This window comes from Podarcis pityusensis (assembly GCF_964106645.2).
Source record: "Podarcis pityusensis genome assembly, chromosome: 3".
NCBI lineage: Eukaryota > Metazoa > Chordata > Lepidosauria > Squamata > Lacertidae > Podarcis > Podarcis pityusensis.
The window spans coordinates 19,398,361-19,419,431 of record NC_138026.1 but is presented as its reverse complement, the minus strand read 5'-3'; the positions used below and the strand labels follow the sequence as shown (position 1 = coordinate 19,419,431).

Sequence of the window (21,071 nt, the reverse complement as noted above, 5' to 3'; positions counted from 1 at the left end):
TAAAAATCCAATGTGTGCATGTTTTAGTTGCGCATGAATTTCCCTAAGGCTGAGTTAATACATTTTATAATAAATTTATTTTTCATATAACCTTCAGCCTGATGTTTCTCTGTCTCCTCATTGTAATGTGCTGACTTCAGGTGGTATCAGACTCCTCTGTTAATTGATAACAAGGTGTGCTTCACAATCAGCCTGTGTGCTTCACTTATGCTGTATGTTAGCCTCATGCATCTGATCAGACAAAGTGTGGCATGTCATATCATAACTGTGGACCTAGGTATGGGAGACACTTCACTTCATATTGACATTCTATACTTGAGGATACAAATCCTAGGTGCAAAACACAGGTATGTAGCTTTAGTAATGGTGGGCAGTAATGTCAATAGTATTAGTGATGGTGATAAGGTAAAGGTACCCAATGACTCTTAGGTCCAGTCGCGGACAACTCTGGGGTTGTGCGCTCATCTCACTCTATAGGCCGAGGGAGACGGTGTTTGTCTGCAGACAGCTTCTGAGTCAAGTGGCCAGCATGACTAAGCCACTTCTGGTGAACCAGAGCAACGCATGGAAATGCCGTTTACCGTCCTACTGGGGTGGTACCTATTTATCTACTTGCACTTGACGTGCTTTTGAATTGCTAGGTTGGCAGGAGCTGGGACCAAACAATGGGCGCTCACCCTGTTACGGGGATTCAAACCTCCGACCTTCCGATCAGCAAGTCCTAGGCTCTGTGGTTTAGACCACAGCGCCACCCGCATCCCAAGTGATGGTGATACCAATATATAAATGGCTCCTTTCGCTTTTGGAATAATGTAAGCAATAACTGGGAAAGTATCAAGCTGGCTTGCATGTTGTTGTTGTTGTTTTATTTTTGCAGCCATAAGGTTTATCAGTGTGAATACCCTCCATTAATGGCATTACCCACATGGATTTCCCGTGTAGCACACTATTTGACCTGTGAAAGGCTGTGCCTTCTTCAAGTGATCTGAGCTAGAGGTTTCAATTCTCAGAGGGCTGCAGCAGCTTAAACTGCATTAATCCCAATTATATCTTGGAGGACTCTGGTTTATAGACCTTTTTCTGTGTTTCTTCGCAAGCAAAACACAAAGACGATGGCCCCTTCTGTTTCATTCAACAAGGATAAGTCAACAACAAAGTCCTGTATGTTTTTGTTAGAGATCTCATAATGAGCTATTAAAAACACAGAAGCAGTTCATACTTACATAACTCAGACCACAATTATTTTTTGAGACACCTGAGGTTCATTTACACAGGAAGATCAAGGGGGTACCACTGCTGTTAATATTGAAACCTACATCACTACACAAATCTGGGACAACACTTGCTCAGGACACAGTATCTCTACAACTGACAGCAACCTACTCATCTCTGCTCAGAAAACAAGCCCTTTGGGAACAAGAGTGACTAGAAGAGACAGCCCTGGCTCAACTCAGCAGTGAGAGGCATGGGAACGAAACTAGAATTAGAATTTGCCTATCATTGACCCTTGTTCTACCGGCTCCTGGGACTCAGCTACACAGATGCAAATAAAACGTTTTAAAGATGTTGTAAAGTGCAACATACAAAAGTGACAAAATTCAATGTAGTTTTAAAACGTTTTAAAATAAAGCATTTTCACAATGTTTTTTTTTTAATATGGATGTAGATTCCACTGTGGTCTCCCTGCCTTTCACCCCAGCAGTCCTAATTGGCAGCAGCCACGACTGGAATTACTGGTAATCATGTGAGAAGGAAGGGGAGAGATAAGGAGTGAGGCAAGGTGGCAGTGAAACAAAGCTCTGGTGTGGCGCTTCTGTGTTTGGGGACAAAGAAGGAGGAAAATGTTGCAAGATGGAAAGGAAAAGTTAGAATGAGAGAGACATTGAGATCTTTCCTCTATGAAGCACATCAGAGTACTTGACACCTTTATTAACATATTTTCAGCGAAGACTTTTCTCTTTCCCAAACATTTGATTGTTGAGATCTTATTTGTGCTGTTGGGGGCATTTCTTATTCTTTGGTTGATAATTTTGTGGTGATCGTGAATTCAGATATTTAACATAGCTCTTATTTTTTAAATATGTGACTGGATTTTGTTAATTGGTAAGTCACCTTTAGACTATCTATCTATCATCGATCGATCGATCTATCATCTATCTATCTCCTATGACAAATTTCTCAGGTGGATAATGCATATCCCTAGGATTTTACTATTCATGACCTAGAAGTGCTCAGGCAAAGCATAGAAAGAATTTCACAGGAAGTGAAAAAGTTTTGATAAGTTTTACAACACCTCAAAGGAGAGGAAAGTTCCACAGATCCAGAGCCTCACATTTAAAAGTGCTCACCTGTTCTTTTGAGTAATCTTCTCCTTATAAAGTTATATGCTACCTTCATCATCATCAACTCCTTTTGTACAAGCTGATTTGGGTGTCACAAGCACGATGATGTGATATTTTAGAAGAGGATGAAAGAAACAGCAAGCAGCTGGAGAGACTGGGATCCTCACCCACAAAGGTCCTGATTGCATGAATATCCCCCCCCCCCCGAATCTCAATAACATATTCATGCATTGCAAGTGATATTTTCCAGGAGGCATGAACACAGGGCCATCAGAACACTTGCAAGTCAGTTCCTGCAATTTCAATAGACATTAGTAGAACATTCAGGCTCTGCTTCCTTGCTAGCACAAGAACATAAAAAAGAGTCCTGCTGGATCACACTGGGATACAATGATAGATTCAGAATGGGTAAGACTTGCCATTGGCCCTCAGATATGTGGTTGATTCACTCAAGCATCACCTTGCCCACAGATGAGGCACTCATGGAAATGTCGCTTTGCACAGCTTGAGTAAAATTTAAAGAGCCCCTAAACTAGGGCAATGGACTTCATACATTAACTATGTACTGTCTGACATAATAATTCCTGTTTTCCATTCCTAAAACGGCTTCTTATTAATTTAAGAGCCCAAATTCCTGTTTTCCATTCCTAAACTGCTTCTAATTAATTTAAGAGCCCAAATTCCAGTCTTTTGATATGGCATCCCAAAACTTTTGTCTTTTCCCTCCTTGGTTCTCATTTCTCCTCAGTGGAAATGCTTCAAGCACCTTCAGCCATGGAGAAGGTTCACAAGCCATTTTGACTACTCTTTCCTCATCATTGTTCTGCAGAAGAACCAATGGAAAATTAAAAGGCACCATTATTCCATAATACACCCCATTCTAACTTGGACATAGTGATGCACAAACTATTCTCAACTTGACATGGAATTCGTGTGATACTTTTTAGCATTGGGGAAGGTTCCAGAAGTTCTTTTCTGTCTTGTAACGATGGCAAATGCACCCTGGTATTGTCAGACTGGTTTAACAATCAATTCCTCTTCCCAGAGAACTCTGTGAATTGTAGCTGCGTGTGAGAATAAGGGTTTTCTAACAACTCTCAGCACCCTTAACACATTAAAGTTCTCAGGATTCTTTAGAGAACACCATAACTGTTCAAAGTGGCATGATACTGCTTTAAATGGATAATGTAGATGAGCCTTGAATTAGGTTGGGAAGCTTCCTGCTAACAATGTGGCTGCTAAAGCTGGACTAAAATGCAGCCATGAGGTAGTAGTAATTTCTCAACATGTTTGAGTAAAACTGAGTATGTACCAGCCATGGTGCCATCTGATCTGATGGTTCGTGATGTGCAGGGACAAATGTCAGGCACTGGCTTGAGAAATGTCTTGTTATTCATTATAAATTCAGTAAGTTTCAGAGGACAAATGCCTGACTCCTAATAAAAACTAGTAGATATCAATCATCTATTGCTATTGTTCTTACAGACCAATTACACAAAGCCTTCAGAATTAACTGGAGCAACATACAAACTCCAGATCTCAGATAACTTATTGTCGTCACCATCATCCAGTACTGTGAGCTGAGAAAAATGTGTGGTACAGACACCTTGTTTGCAGACTTTATTAGCATAGAATCATAAAGTTGGAAAGTTCTGTTTCAGTGTATCTGAAGAAGTGTGCTTGCACACGAAAGCTCATACCAAGAACTAACTTAGTTGGTCTTAAAGGTGCTACTGGAAGGATTTTTTTTATTTTGACTATGGCAGACCAACACGGCTACCTATCTCTATCTGTAAAGTTGGAAGGGACTCTGAGGATCATCTACAATAGTCCAACCCCCTGCAATGCAGGACTATGCTACCTTTGAAGGTGACCCGGAAACTACAACTAATCCAGAATGCAGCAGCTAGACTGGTGACTGGGAGTGGTTGCCGAGACCACATAACACCATTCTTGAAAGACCTACATTGGCTCCCAGTATGTTCCCAAGCACAATTCAAAGTGTTGGTGCTGACCTTTAAAGCCCTAAACGGCCTCGGTCCAGTATATCTGAAGGAGCGTCTCCACTCCCATTGTTCTACTGAGAGGTCCAGCGCCGAGGGCCTTCTGGTGGTTCCCTCACTACGAGAAGCCAAGTTACAGGGAACCAGACAGAAGGCCTTCTCAGTAGTGGCACCCGCCCTGTGGAACGCCCTCCTACCAGATGTCAAAGAGAAGAACTACTAGACTTTTAGAAAACATCTGAAGGCAGCCCTATTTAGGGAAGCTTTTAATGTTTTATGGATTCCCCAGAGTGGCTGGGGAAGCCCAGCCAGATGGGCAGGGTATAAATAATTTATTATTATTATTATTATTATTATTATTATTATTATTATGCAACTGTCCCTTATGGGGATTGAACCTGCAACCTTGGCGTTATCAGCACCACACTCTAAACAACAGAGCTATCCAGCCAGCATCATTAACTAAACCGCAGCACATTATAGCATATTTCTTTTTCTCTGTGTTATTTTATCCTTTTCATTCTTATTAGTCTTACTGATTGAGAGGAAATATAACACTGAGTTACGTATTGTTTTTCACACTTGTATCCCTCCCTTCTTCTTCAAGAAGCTCATGGTGGTTTCATGGAATTATCTAATTTTTTTTAATCTTTGCACCAATCCTGAAATGTAGATTAGACTTAGGCACAGTGCTGGCTTGCCCAAGCAAGGTCAGTACAGTGACTGAGCAAAAGTTTGAATCTGAGCTTCCCATATTCAAATGTGACACTCATCTCACCCGTTGGTCATAGTTGATCACTTGGGTTACATCCAGCTAAAGTTAGAGCACTAGTCATATTTGGCTACTCGCCACCGGGGATTTGATACATCTTCTATTTCAGTTGTTCCTCTGGCACTGCAAATATTTGTTTGTCAAGAACCTAGCTGTCAGGGACTGGCTAGATGAGATGAAGTGGTGGAGACCATCTTGCCAAGAAGCTTCCAGGGAGAGTGCAGAAGAGGGTAGTCTGGACCCAGGTTTGTGGTGGTGGGAAACAGGATACACCCCAGAGGAGGAAAGGAGCTGGGAAATACTGGAAGTTGGGAGTCAGGGGGGCGAGGAATAGTAGAAGTCACAGCCCTGAGCTATCAGCTCCCCTGTGACACTAGCAGACTTCATAATGTATTGAGTAGGTTGCATGTGGCATGGCAGACCATGCATTGTGTGATCCTACCCCAGGTGTCCTTATCTTTGCTGGTGCCATTTGGTTTTGCAGGCAGTGATTTGAGGACCCAGCTGATTCCAGTCCAATTTATTTTAGAACACAGTTGACTTGCACACCTTCCCATTTTATGACAAACAATCACTTCAGCAGAAAGAGCCTATCAATCACAGCACTGTTTGCATGCTTATTTAGCTAGCTTGTAATTAAGGGCAGCTAAAAATATCATGCATGAATATATGGCAGTTTCCTTGCCTTTTTTTAAATTTATAAGACAACCTATTTCCTTCACAGAGAAGACATGAGTTCCATCAATCAAACAGTTGGTTACTGAAGTCATTATTACAAAAAATTAAGACAATTATATACAAATGAATATTAATGATGCTTCCAGTCCAAATTAAGGGGTAGTTAATATTTTTTAATAAAAGATCTACAGAGCCACTTCCTCTTTCATCTTTGTTAGAAAATAAAAGAAAGGGCACAACTTTTGCATTTAGTATAACCCAAGGGTTTATAGTTTTAATAAAATTATTAACACTAATTTTATATATATATACAGAGCAGTGTGATGTGTTAATCAAGACTACAAAATGGGAAAAAGTTCCTTCATTGGTTGAATCTGGTTTCTGTGCTTTGATATCGAGTTTTAATGGACGTGTGGCAGAAAATCTATTGTGGAAGAGCAGAGTGGTGGACACAAGCAACCCATTCATTCTATTTTATGTTTTAAAATAATTATTTTATTTTATTATGAAAAAATATTGATGCAGAGGCATGGTTATCTAATAAGGAAGGGCTGTAAGTTCCTCTTGCAATTCCAAGCTACAATATTTTGGTCCATCTAAATACAGAACCGCATGTCATAGGTAACTAAACTATGGGGTTTACGTCCAGTTTTGGTATGGAAGTTCAAATCCCCGTAATGGGGTGAGCTCCCATTGCTTGGTCCCTGCTCCTGCCAACCTAGCAGTTCGAAAGCACGTCAAAGTGCAAGTAGATAAATAGGTACCACTCTGGCAGGAAGTGCCGTTTCCGTGAGCTGCTCTGATTCGCCAGAAGCAGCTTAGTCATGCTGGCCACATGACCCGGAAAAACTGTCTGCAGACAAACGTCAGCTCCCTCGGCCAGTAAAGCAAGATGAGCGCCGCAACCCCAGAGACGTTCACGACTGGAAGGGGTCCCTTTACCTTAAGACACATGGACACAAGCATTTTAGGTTAATGGGCTAAAAAAGGCCACAACTTTATTGGTTTCAGAATGTGAGTGGTATTGGCTTAGGCATTGGATCCGAAAACACTATACTTGACTCCTGCCCGCTCTGCAGGGAGTCACACAAGGGTTAGCAACCTGTAGGGGGAGCTTGTTGATACAAATCAACTGGAAGCTTTCCCCTAGAGTCACTGGAGGGTCATGCCATGGCCCTAGCCATCCCCTGGGCATTGGACAGGAACCACGACCACCAGATTCCTTTAACAGAATACTCTTCAAGGGGAGGGGTAGGTGATGGCCACAACCTGCCCTCCAACACACAACGCATTTCTAATGCCTAACCGCCAAACCTTACAACAACAACAACAACAACAACTCTGGGCAGCTTCAAACAAAGATTAAAAATACATTAAAATGTCACACATTAAAAACTTCCTTGAACAGGGCTGCCTCCAGATGTCTTCTAAATGTCAGGTAGTTGTTTATCTCTTTGACATCTGATGGGAGGGTGTTCCATAGGGCAGGTGCCACTACTGAAAGGCCCTCTGCCTGGTTCCCTGTAACTTCCCTTCTTGAAGTGAGGGAACCGCCAAAAGGCCCTTGGAGCTGGACCTCAGTGTCCTGGCAGAATGATGGGGGTGGAGACACTCCTTCAGGAATACGGGGCCAAGGCCATTTAGGGTTTTAAGGTCAGCACCAACACTTTGAATTGTGCTCGGAAACGTACTGGGTGCCAATGCAGGTCTTTCAAGACCGAAGTTATGTGGTCTCAGCGGCCACCCCCAGTCAAAGTTATGACAATTTGCTATGAGGTAGGCAAAAAACCAAGAGGGTGGTGCCAATCTGCCAAGTGGAAAAATTCCTACCAGGCCCCTTGGATAATCAAGGACACCAACCAAGGTCCATAGAAAGGTCAGGTGCAGAAGTAAAACCTAGAGGGAGGGAGGGAGGGAGGGAGGGAGGGAGGGAGGGAGGGAGGAAGGGAGGATGATCCGAGAAAGCTGGAACAACAAGGCAGCACTCGTGTGCCCGTGGCCATTTTTAAACAGCTAAGCCACACCCCACAGCCAGGTGGATTGGCTGGCTAGGGTGCTTGACACGGGCACAGGACTCCAGTGACGCAGGGGCCCAGTCACGCCCCCCCCCCCGAGAGCTTGGGAAGTGATTCCCGCTCACAACACTTCTCCTCGGGGAAGAGGAGAGTCTTTAACATCTAGAGGAAACATCAGCAGGAAACCGCTACATGATTAGGACCATCATGAGTTTTGGTATGCACTGTCAACATTTTGCTGATTATACACACCTCTGTTTTTTCCTTTACATCTGTAGGTGTGGCACAGAATGTATTGGAGTAATGTCTAAGCTTGGTAATGGAATGGATGAGAGAGCAAATAAATTGAAGTTTAATCTACACTGGACATGGCCTGTTCTGGAGGAAGCTATGCTCTTCCTGAAGAAGCAGATGCATTGCTTGAGAGTACTTTTGGGTCGATTATTTTTGCTTGAAGCCTCAAGTGATTTTGGTGGCATGAAGTGCCTTCAACTGGTTGCTGAGTTATGCCCTAACTTAGGTTGTCTATGCTCTGGTAACCACTAGGTTAGATTCTTAATTTAGTTAGAAAAAGAATAATGGTGGGTCATTTTGCAACTAGTAGCTTTGTTGCATGTGGGATGATGACAGATAAATCCATGATTATAATTGGCTCTCATCATTTTGGTAAGTTGCTTTTTTTGGGGGGGGGGGACCAACTAATAAATACGATACAATAATATAAACTTCAATAACACAAAGCACATTTTCAAGTTAGACAAATGATTTTGAATCAGACTGGATATAAGGTGCTAGACAAACATCATACAATTGTTATTATTAATGCCTAGCTAGAAGGTTATGCTGCAGTTGAGAACCCAGAAGCTATAATGAGTTGTTAGGGTCTGTTATCACATTGATAAAAAGAAAATAGGTGATGTTTGGTTCTGGCAGCTCTGCTAAAAGTTTTGTGTCTTCACATCTGAGAAAGATATTTACTGTGTGAAGATGCACTGATCCCTCTGAGGAAACGGGGGAAAAGAAAAGCCCTGCAACAGCAGTCCTTAGATATATTTCCACTGCAGCTCAGAAAGGTTCAAAATTCTGAAATGCTGCAAAGATGGAAGGGGCCTTCCATCAGACAGTAGGCATGTGAATGATAACTTGTCTCAACAGGAGTCACCTTGGATACAAAAGTTTTAGATGTATTGCTAGGAAGGACTTCTTACACAGGATGTTTGAGGAATTTGATCTGTGGGGATTCTGATAGGAGCTAACATGATCCTTGTCTTCAGGACTAATATGACGATCAGAACTGGGAAGTCAGATATTCCAGCACAGTTCTTAACTGTAACAAATTGCATTCTAAAATGTGTATTTGGTGTGAAAATACATTTACAAATGCATATTTTGAGAGAAAATTTGTGAGTGCCCGGCCCCTTCATGAGGAATTTTGTGGGTGCTTGGGTACCCAGGGACCCAGAGAGTTGGCACCTATGTTGTTGTTTAGTCGTTTAGTCATGTCCGACTCTTCGTGACCCCATGGACCAGAGCACGCCAGGCACTCCTGTCTTCCACTGCCTCCCACAGTTTAGTCAAACTCATGCTGGTAGCTTCGAGAACACTATCCAACCATCTCGTCCTCTGTCGTCCCCTTCTCCTTGCGCCCTCCATCTTTCTCAACATCAGGGTCTTTTCCAGGGAGTCTTCTCTTCTCATGAGGTGGCCAAAATATTGGAGCCTCAGCTTCACGATCTGTCCTTCCCATGAGCACTTAGGGCTGATTTCCTTAAGAACGGATAGGTTTGATCTTCTTGCAGTCCATGGGACTCTCAAGAGTCTCCTCCAGCACCATAATTCAAAAGAATCAATTCTTCGGCGATCAGCCTTCTTTATGGTCCAGCTTTCACTTCCATACATCACTACTGGGAAAACCATAGCTTTTACTATATGGACCTTTGTTGGCAAGGTGATGTCTCTACTTTTAAGTTGGCACCTATGGTCTTGTTCAAATGTCCTTTTTTTTACCTGGCCTCTCAAGGCCACAAAAATTTCATCTCTAAGATCAATGCCCTGTAGACTGCTATCTCCAGCCTGTGGGGGCCTTGGTGAGCAATTCAAAGTAAGATTGATTTCATCTATCTGCTGCAATTGTCCTGGAGCCATCAGTAACAGTAATGTCAGTGTTTGTACCTTGGATCTTCTACATGGAAAACATGACCTGTAGTCCACTCCCTCATTGCTTTTATATGGTTTTGCTGTTGCTTCATTTAGTTTGTAGCTACCCTGAGGGCAGGGGTGCTAACTTGAATAAAATATGGGTGGCAAGTAAGCCCTACCCCACATAATCAATCATATGACACGGTGCACGCACACCATTTGAATGGCAATGCCCATCAACCTTGGGGGGCAGCCCCCTAAAATATTTTCTGTGCGGGGCGAAGACCCCTCGGCCCCTAAGAGATGTCTCCTATGCCTGAGGGCTCCATGGAGCCATGCTTTGTGCCATTTGATTTTAAACATAGACAGACAATACCCATAGGCAGTGAGAGATGGAGCAACAAGTTGAATGAAAAAACAAATTGATCTTTAACCCGCTTGCTTTTAAAGCGCTCACTTCTTTTCTTTTTTTAACATGCCCTCAAAATTTAGGAAGAGTGTTGGAGCCTAACAAAATCAATGTGGGCTGTTTAATAGGGGCAGATAAAACCCAAAAGGTTTAATAAAGCCATTATACAAATCTATGGTGCAGTCAGGGCCAGCATGTCTGAGGCAAAGGACAAGATGGCACCCCCATTGTGATGTAAAAGAAGAATTAGCATATGGTACTTTGCACCTAGGCACAACAGGGTTTCTCCTTAACTACCTTTAAAATTTACTTCAGCATGACAATACATTGCAAAAACATATGGTAAGTGTCACCGTTAACTAATTTTTTTTCACATCTATTGTTTTTTCACCACAACCTTAATGTTCTTTTAATGTCTATTTTTTCTTGCGGATGGCTAGTCTGATTGTTTTATTGACAGCTTCATTATGTTTAGAGCCTATTGTTTACTTTTATCCTCCCACTAATTTAGGGCCTGACTCAAATAACTTCAAAGAGAGCTGGAGTCTTTTAAGAAAATTTTGAAGTTCATTTGGCAGGGTAAACTCCTTGAGAAAATTGGCAAACTCCCTATTCAAACACAAGTTAGATGACGAAGAGGGTTTACCTACTTCTTCCACTTGTATTTTCATGTAGTATTAGGCAATAAGGTTATCAGCTATAACAAATTGGTTTACTTTAGAAAAGTAGGAAAGTTTTTTTCTGCTGAACAAGAGAAATTTGCTCATCCATTATTAAGTTTTCTGCGGTTTGACAATAAGAGAATAGATATTGAAAATTGTAATGTATCCTCTGTTATAAGTATTTTATTGGTGTAATATAAGTTTAAACACAAATTGAGCCCTCGTTTTTGTCTTCTGTTATAAGCAAATCCCTCTCAGGAATATATTGGCAAATATAGTATATGTGCAATTTCTTAAAGCTTGGTCCCTTAATAATTTATAATCGAACAATATCACTTCGAGAAGTGGTGAAAAGCAGGGTGGAAATTGACTTTCTCTGTTTCAATATTTTCTAACATTGGATACTTTGTGCACCCTCAAGAAATATTAAACATATCATCATATTTGGGGAAGACAAAATGCCAGAGTATGCCTACCTCTGATAAGATGAAAAGTTTACTAGGCAAAATATATTTATATTTTTAAAACTAAATAAGGCAGAACCTAGGTAAAGGTAAAGGGACCCCTGACCATTACGTCCAGTCGTGACCGACTCTGGGGTTGCGGCACTCATCTCGCTTTATTGGCTGAGGGATCCAGCGTACAGCATGGCCAGCATGACTAAGCCACTTCTGGCGAATCAGAGCAGTGCACGGAAACACCGTTTACCTTTCCGCCGGAGAGGTACCTATTTATCTACTTGCACTTTGAGGTGCTTTCGAACTGCTAGGTTGGCAGGAGCAGGGACCGAGCAATGGGAGCTCACCCTGTCGCGGGGATTCGAACTGCCGACCTCTGATCGGCAAGTCCTAGGCTCTGTGGTTTAACCCACAGCGCCACACGCGTCCCTAGGCAGAACCTACCTAGAGGCAAAAATGGAAAAGAGACATTGGGACTAATTTCTCCTTATAAGACTGGTCTTGCAGTCTTATATATATACTATATGTCAAGCCAGACAGTTGCAGCTCGTCTGCTTACGATTGCTGACATCATATTTGACCCACATTCTCCATTAGTTTTGTTCTTTTCAATGATAAAAGCTGGCTCTATACAGAGATTGCCCCTGTCAGTCTGTCAGAGGTGAGTTGTGGGCTGCTGTAGAAGCTGACCCAGGAGTCATAAACCAGGAGCAAGAAGTTGAGGCAGGAAACTAAAGCTGAGGAACAAGCCAGGAAATCAAAGCTGAGGAACCAGTTAGGAGACAGAGTTAAAGAACAAGCAGAAACCAGAACGAGCAGGCAAGCAAGAAGTATGGAAGATGACCAAAGGGCAGAGCTGAAGATCACATGAGAACATACCAGAACCAGGCCAGTTACTCAAGAACATCCCAGCACAAACATGAAGGCTTTTATAGCCCTTTTCCCCCAGAAGGCCATTACTTCTTATTCTTATTTTTGTTGTTGTCATCTCAGGAGCTCAAGGTGGCATACATGGTTCCCCCCCACCTCCTCTCCATTTTAGGTCACCTACTTAGTTTCATGGTTGAGTGGGGATTTGAGACAAACAAGTGAAGTCAAGGTCTAGTTGAACATAATATGTTTCTTTAAGCTATATATGCAAGAATTTAAAACTATACCAAAATGCAATCTATGGCTGATAGCCAATAGAATATGCAATAATACATGGGTAGGCAAACTAAGGCCTGGGGGCTGGATCCGGCCCAAGCGCCTTCTAAATCCAGCCCGCAGACGGTCCGGGAATCAGCATGTTTTTACGTGAGTAGAATATGTGCTTTTATTTAAAATGCATCTCTGGGTTATTTGTGGGGCATAGGAATTTTCACCCCCCCCAAAAAAAAAAATAATCTGCCCCCCCCACAAGATCTGAGGGACAGTGAACCAGCATCCTGCTGAAAAAGTTTGATGACCCCTGCAATAACAGCTGAATAATCTTGTGTGGCTTTCCAACATTTACATGCAACACATGGTGTATTATCTCTCATGAACAAAGTTGTTTGTGTCCAAAGTCTTAAAACACATTGATTACAAAAGCTGCATTCCAAATGGCTTGTCAAATGTGTTTTGACTCCGTCTTCTTCAGTGGCATCTATTTGGAGAGCTCCTGCTTATGTGTGAACTTAGATCTTCTTAAAAATACAAAAAAGAGGCTTTTATTAAGCTAAAAACCTATAATTCTGCACTTTTCTATTTAAACCTCAATACAATTTTGGGCTTACCACATAGCGTATAATACTGCTGTAGGTTCAATATGGAAGACATACTGTATTTTTTGCTCTATAAGATGCACCAGACCACAAGAAGCACCTAGTTTTTGGAGGAGGAAAACAAGGGGAAAAAAATATTCTGAATCTCAGAAGCCAGAACAGCAAGAAGGATCGCTGCGCAGTGAAAGCAGCAATCCCTCTTGCTGTTCTGGCTTCTGGGATAGCTGCGCAGCCTGCATTCGCTCCATAAGACACACACACATTTCCCCTTACTTATTAGGAGGTAAAAAGTGAGTCTTATAGAGCAAAAAATACAATAAGTTTAAATTATTCATTACTGCAGCAAGCCCCTATAAAAATGTTCACTCTAATTATAATGTAACATAGAATGTAACAATCTAACCACCACACCACACTGGCTCTCAATGGACAATTGGGATGGATGGGGCCAGGCCAGATCCTGGAAATATCATATTGCACAAGCAGATGTTCCTGTGTACAGTTCTGCAGCTCATCATATGGGACATCCTTACACAGATCCCAAGGTTGTCCATTTTTGCCCAGGCAGCTCCTAAGAGACTAACTAAGTTATGTTGTATTTTTCAGTAAACAGCCTACTTGATCAGATGTATGCAGTGGACTGAGAAAGTGGTAAATATATATGTTGAAAGGAATGTCACTCCCCCCCCCCCCCCGGAATGTTAACATTCAGACATGTGAATGCAGACAATCTCAGAATATTCTGGTTCCTGCACTGCGGAGTGGGAGAAAGGTACTCAGCTGAACCTCATTTAAACTTCAGCAGATTATCATTTTAAAAAATATTTCTAGACTACCAATTGAAAGGATCTGAAAAATCTGATTTTAAGCGAAGTTAATAATGTGAATCCAACAGTCTTCTTTAAAGTTTATAGTTCAGTAGGTTTCACTACTAGGAAGATCTGCAAGGCAATGGTCCATAATGATCCTCACTTAGGAAAGTATCATCATTTCTATTTCTTCCTTTATCTAGCACCTCAAGCATATTCCACCGAGGTTTTCTGTGCAGTGTCTGAAATATTCATGAAAATACCTCCAAGATGTTTGGGAAACAAGGAGGAAAATACATTAACCTTCAAAGTAATTTATGTGCTTTTCAGGTTACTGATTTATTAAGACACTTTGTGCACCTGTTCCAGTCATTAGTGATAGATTGTTCCGTAGTAAGCCCTCACTCCATCTTAGTTAAATTACTTTTGCTGGTTGGATGGATTATTGGGTTACTTCACAACAGCCTTCTAATTTGCTGACTGCTATTTAGAAACACGTGACATATATCAGACTTCACAAGCCAGAGTTAAACTAATAAACTGTCCTGGTGACAATTCTGCAATTTGTGTGTCTTACCTGGGAATTCCCAAAGGGGGAGCCATTCTAGTCTGTTACGTATGAACTACATAAACCACTGTGGACTAGAATCCACTTCATCAGGTACATCAGAGTACCCTACCGTCCGCTTCATCCTGCAACTGATGAAGGGGACTATTGATCACCAAAGCTGATCGTGCAAGTATACTGTCCAGATCAAGGGAAGTAATGTTGTTGTTGTTTAGTCGTTTAGTCGTGTCCGACTCTTCATGACCCCATGGACCAGAGCACACCAGGCACTTCTGTCTTCCACTGCCTCCTGCAGTTGGGTCAAACTCATGCTGGTAGCTTTGAGAACACTGCCCAACCATCTTGTCCTCTGTCGTCCCCTTCTCCTTGTGCCCTCCATCTTTCCCAACATCAGGGTCTTTTCCAGGGAGTCTTCTCTTCTCATGAGGTGGCCAAAGTATTGGAGTCTCAACTTCAGGATCAGTCCTTCCAGTGAGCACTCAGGGCTGATTTCCTTCAGAATGGAGAGGTTTGATCTTCTTGCAGTCCACGGGACTCTCAAGAGTCTCCTCCAGCACCATAATTCAAAAGCATCAATTCTTTGGCGATCAGCCTTCTTTATGGTCCAGCTCTCACTTCCATACATCACTATTGGGAAAACCATAGCTTTAACTATATGGACCTTTGTTGGCAAAGTGATGTCTCTGCTTTTTAAGATGCTGTCTAGGGAAGTAATAGTACCACTCTATTCTGCCTTAGTCCGACCACACTTGGAATACTGTGTCCAGTTCTGGGCATCACAATTTAAGAAGGATCTTGACAAGCTGGAACATATGCAGAAGAGGGCAACCAAGATGATGAATAGTCTGGAAACAGTCTTATGAAGAGCGCTTGAAGGAGCTGAGTTTGTTTAGCCAGAAAACATGGAGTGTGAGAGGGAGATAGGATAGCCATCTTCAAATATCTCAAGGGTTGTCACATAGAGAAGGGAGCGTGCTTGTTTTCTCCTGCTCTGGAGGAAGGTAGGACTCGAACCAATGGCTTCAAGTTGCAAGAAAAGAGATTCCGACTAAACATTCGGAAAAACCTTCTGACATCAAGTGATGTTCAGCAGTGGAACAGACTCCCATGAGAGGTGGTGGACTCTCCTTCCTTGGAGGTTTTTAAGCAGAGGTTGGATGGCCATTTGTCATGGGTACTTTAGCTGAGATTCCTGCACTGCAGGGGGTGGACTAGATGACCCTTGGGGCCCGTCCAACTCTAAGATTCTATTATTCTATGTTACAAATGCTTTGTTGTTCATAAGTTTAAGTAATCTTTGACTTCTAGTCACCAGTGAAGACAACCGTTCATAACCAATGTAGGAAGCCAGTGGCAGGACCATAGTTCAGTGCGAAGCAAATTGCTTTGGATGTATAAAGACCTTCAGCAAAAAAATATTTTAGATAGGGCTGAAAATATGCTGCCTTGAGACCCTGGATCATCATGGACAGTCAGACCATGAAAATATTATCTAGATGTACCTCTGTGTCAGTAGAAGGCAACTTCATGCACCCATGTTCCTCATACAGGCCAGGAACATTCAGACAACTGAATGTTCAGGTAATGATTCCAAATTCTACTGATAACCCAGCTACCTGAAACTTTCATCACATGGTGATTTACTGATAGATTTAAACCTAAAATAAAAAGTGTTAACTATTAGTAGGAAGAACATTTCCGCATAATAGCATAATCATATTATGAATGGGTTATTAACAGAAATAATAATAATAATAATAATATCACCTGAAAATCCTCATGGAATCATAGCATCATAGGCTTTAGTCGTAACTCCACTTTTGTAGGAAAAAGTACTTCTGAGTCGACATGGTTTGGGCTGCAGATGTGGTCTCTTTGCTTCAAGTAGTTCTCACACACATTATAAGGACTAAGGGCACTGTTTCCCCATGACGTTAGCTTTGACAAATCAGTGAATATAGCATCAGCATAAGCAGAGTCCAGTCACAGAGGTCCAGGGCCTTTTTTTCAGCCGGAACTCACCGGAACTCAGTTCCGGCACCTCTCAGGTGGGCTCTGAGGGAACGAGGGAGGTGTTCTGGCACCTCTTTTTCTGGAAAAATATCACTGCATAGGTCTTTCCCAAATTCCTGGTGTTGCACCAGATGGGAAGGTACTAACCAAACAATAAACATCCAGTGATGCAGTCATGATAAGAAAACACACACCACACACACAAAAAACTTCTTCAAATCTATTTCCCATGCACTAACCTGCTAAATCTCACATTAAAAAATAAATAAACAAACAACACACTATTAATTCCATTGACATTTGCTGGAGATAAGGAATATGGTCTTCAGCATGCAGATCTACTATTTTAAATGTATGCACACACTCACCTGTCAGCTGTTTTAGTTGCAGCATCCCAGGAAAGGTATCATGGGTTGCACAGAATAAGTAAAGGGATTCTTTGACTTGTGTCAGGGAAGGAGGAGAGGGAGACGGGTCTGCTGTGCTTCTGTTTGTATCAGCCACATTAACTCTTCATATCATTATCTTCCCATTCCTATGATGAAAAGAGAAAGAATATAACTTTATTTTCAGTGTGGTTTTCTATCTCTTGCTCTTTGCAAACGGTGCAGGAAATATCAACGTGCAATTGGTGGTTTGCTGAGTTCTGTTTGCTGCAGCAACAAACAACCAGCCAAAGGTTATTATGTGAATGCACACGCCTTTTTCAATTTCACTGTCCCTCTCTCTCTCTCCCCACCCCCGGCAATTCTATTCTATTCTTAAAGCTACTCTTCTGGCAAAAGAAAGAAAAAAAAGAAAAAGAAACGAAGGGAGAAATATGCTTCCCATGTCTATAGATAAATTCTTTAATCTGTCATGCCTGAAGGTAAAAAAAAAGGAGAAAAAAAATAAACTCAGACTGAACAGCTTACTCTAGAGTTAGTTTTGCTGATGCAGCTTTTCTGGTTGTCCATACTGAGCAGAAACTCAGGGAAATAGCAACACAACTTGTTTAATGTAGCATCGACAATCATCATTCTTACCGTCAGGTAAAACAAGTGCTTACTGCTAATCCTTGGCTCTTTTGGTTTATACTGCATCTAAAGTTAAGAGGTTCTTGTTGTTCTGCTTCCTACCTCTATTCAGGGATGCGGGTGGCACTGTGGGTTAAACCACAGAGCCTAGGACTTGCCGATCAGAAGGTTGGCAGTTCGAATCCCCGTGATGGGGTGAGCTCCCATTGCTCGGTACCTGCTCCTGCCAACCTAGCAGTTCAAAAGCACGTCAAAGTGCAAATAGATAAATAGCTACCGCTCTGGCGGGAAGGTAAACGGCGTTTCCGTGCACTGCTCTGGTTCGCCAGAAGTGGCTTAGTCATGCTGGCCACATGACCCGGAAGCTGTACGCCGGCTCCCTCGGCCAATAAAGCGAGATGAGCGCCGCAACCCCAGAGTCGGCCACGATTGGACCTAATGGTCAGGGATCCCTTTACCCTTTACTTTACCTCTATTCAGTGGAGATGATGCCCCATGCAACCCAGAAATCTAACCATCTAACATTACAAGTCAAGAGCCTTGTTTAAAAGGCATGCAAAAACAAAATCATGACAAGAGGTGAACACAAACTGACCACTTGGTAATGACTAGCCACAGTTCCTGTGATGTGGGTGGTAAACTGTAGCATTTTCCCAAATGGCAAGTGTTTTTTGTTTTTTTTGTTTTTGGTTTTTTTATTAAACAGTCCCCTGGTTCCTTGGATTTCTGGTTTTGTGTAAATGTTGGGTCAAAATGCACGCCTGATGAGATGACCAGATGAGATGCTAAAGAGACAGACAACCATTTCTTCATGTAGCAGCATGCCCACTAAAGGAAGCTACCAGTTGGCAAACAAATTATTATCAGCCTGTTCACTGCTTTCAAAGTAAGTCGTTTCTTATCCTTCCACCCCTAATTTGGAATGGGCTATCCTCAGACTTGTCTCTCCTACCCTGTCAACTTTCAAATCAGTCCATTGAATCATTTTCTTTTATTCATAAGCCACAGAATCCACTTTCTCCCCCCTGCCTCCTGCCCTCCCTGCCTCCTGCCCTCCTTGCTGATTTTCCATTATAATGGCAGACTCACCCACAGGTGTGGCCCTGCTGGTTTAGACCAAAGGCACCCCACTACTTTTTCCACAATCTACTGGGGAAGAACTTCCTTGGATGGAAAGGAGGGGATTGGGGTGACTATGGTTTTGGGCTTGGACAGCAAGACCACCTGAATATTGTAGACACCTGTGGAAAAAAAGGAGGGGCATTGGGAAGTCATACTTAATGGCTGAAAAGCCAATAAACTACACCATTATTAAGAGAACCAATGCCCTTTGTTGATCACAATTGCAAAAGTAACTGTGACGTATTCTGTCTTGTGACATATTCTCTAGACTACCAGAGGCCATTCATGTGAGCAGACTGAGACAAAAGAGGGGGAGCAAATTAGAAAGCAAGCCAGTAAGCATGAGAGCAAGCATGTTTTAAAGACTTCGAGTCTTAGAAAGTTGGAGTTAGAGCGGCGAGGAGAGAGTTACACATATCACAATCGTAACTTCCACCCACCACCAGCAGGGATTTGCAGAGGAGAAGGGAAACCACCACATCTGCAACTTATGCCAGCCCCAGTGAAAGGAGGAGGGCAGGGTGACAAGGCTCAGATCAGGCCTGATGCTGTTGCACTATGGGAGTGAGATGAGCTTGAGATCCAATGGATCCTGGATCAGCTCAGTCTGGAATTAGAGAGAAATGGAAAGTGAATTGTTGTAGCTTTAAGGATGTGGGTGTTAGGATTCGTTCCCCGTGTTGCAGTCATGGGATTGTTTTTATCACATGACGGTGTATGTTTTCATTCTGCATTGTAGGAAGTGATGGAGACAGGATGTTTTTATTACTCTGTTTCCATGATATAGGACATTTGTCCTTTTGTTCTTTCTCTCTTTGCTGTCTGATGCTGAAGAGGAAGGAGCTGAGTTACGATGCTCCACGTGTGTATATGTAAATAAACGTAGTTTAGCCAAAAAGCTGCACTACTGAGACTGTACGCTGACTGCCTATACTCTGCTGATTCTGAAGTATGCTGATGCCTCTTGGTATCAGTCACTGTGATGTTCGGGCTGGAGAAAGCTTTTGAATCTCCCGACCAACCAGGAGGGAGAGAATATGCCAATCGGGCATGTGTCTCTGCCAGATTCCTACTCGTATGTAGGACCTCCTGGCAGTGGGTAGCGTTTCTCACTGATTTCTGTATCCTCATGCTATCCCTATCCATGATATTTCAGAATGGGGGGTCCCCTCTCCAGCTATGTTCATTCCCCACCCCCCATCCAAAGAAAGATTAGACCAACTCCAGGTTTTGGGAGGTCTTTGTCAGTGGCTCTATCATCTCCCTGCTGCTTCCACCACTGCTCAATAGCCTTTCCTCTCCCTCTGGGCCCAGTGAGACTCACTGTCCAGGGAGAGAGATGAGCAGAAGTAGCAACAGCTCTGCCTTTTTCTTTCTCTTGCACTTTCTCATTCACTTAGGAGGGCAGGCAAAGAAGCAGCAATAAGAAGGAAAATGAACATCAGTCCTGCAGGGTTCAGGGATTGCCAATGGACACACACACACACACACACACACACACACACACGTAGAGGAATGGGTCTTGGATGCCGACCAATAATGCCAACCCTTGACTCAGCCCCTGGCCCTGCTTCAGAAGTCCAGCTGGTGATGCAGAGTTGCAAGTGGAAATTTTGCAGGGCATTAACTAGGCACTTGATATTTTCAAATATGTATTCATTTTTGCACTGCTTTTAATAAGAAATTATGAGCAGAAGCCCATGACAAAATGGAATATGTCAATGTGCCAAAATAGAAAACAAAATGCAAGAAGAACAGGATGGAAAACGTGCCCGGCATTTACAGCTGGGTAGGGAAAGGTCTAAAGTTTGAGTATGTGACTGTAAAATAGGCTTGCCATTTCTTCTAGGGAGCCTTGGGTATGAGAACTTTTATCTGAGGAGGTATTCTGGCACATCAATAGAAAATGGCCATCGAAGTAAATGTTGCAACACTGTCTGCAAGATGCTCATAATGGAAAATTCATGTCAGCCCTGGAGGTCTGAGGTAGCCCAACCTCTGAGAGGACATAGAGAGGACGAAAACACTGCAAACTCCATTTCTCACCTTCTCCCAAATATATTCTGGGCTGGAAAAGTTTTGAGATACTGCCGAGTTCAGGAAGCAGACCAAACTGGGAGAAATGGTTTATGCACTCTTGGATTATGTCCAGAGCTTCTTGCACAAATGCTTTCCACACACTTCCATTACTCCAGTGTGCCCGTGGGGTCTCCAGAATGACCATTTCTGAGTTCATCATTACTTGTAGTCCAGACTCTTTTTAAACCACAGTTGGTCTGAAAGTAGGGACACGGGTGGCGCTGTGGGTTAAACCACAGAG

At 42.6% G+C, this 21,071-nt stretch overlaps 1 long non-coding RNA gene across 3 annotated transcripts in view; it reads left to right on the top strand.

Annotated features, from left to right (window-relative positions):
- The first annotated feature begins 10,614 nt into the window (after nucleotides 1-10,614).
- Nucleotides 10,615-21,071, top strand: part of LOC308473675 — a 41,428-nt gene continuing 30,971 nt past the window's right edge. The window contains exons 1-3 of one of the 3 annotated variants that reach the window (XR_013984179.1): nucleotides 10,665-10,700; nucleotides 13,830-13,874; nucleotides 18,336-18,515. This is a non-coding gene — a long non-coding RNA (uncharacterized lncRNA). Of the gene's footprint in view, nucleotides 10,701-13,829; nucleotides 13,996-18,335; nucleotides 18,516-21,071 lie in introns of those variants that run through there. The other 2 variants (XR_013984178.1, XR_013984180.1) reach the window with 2 other exon arrangements.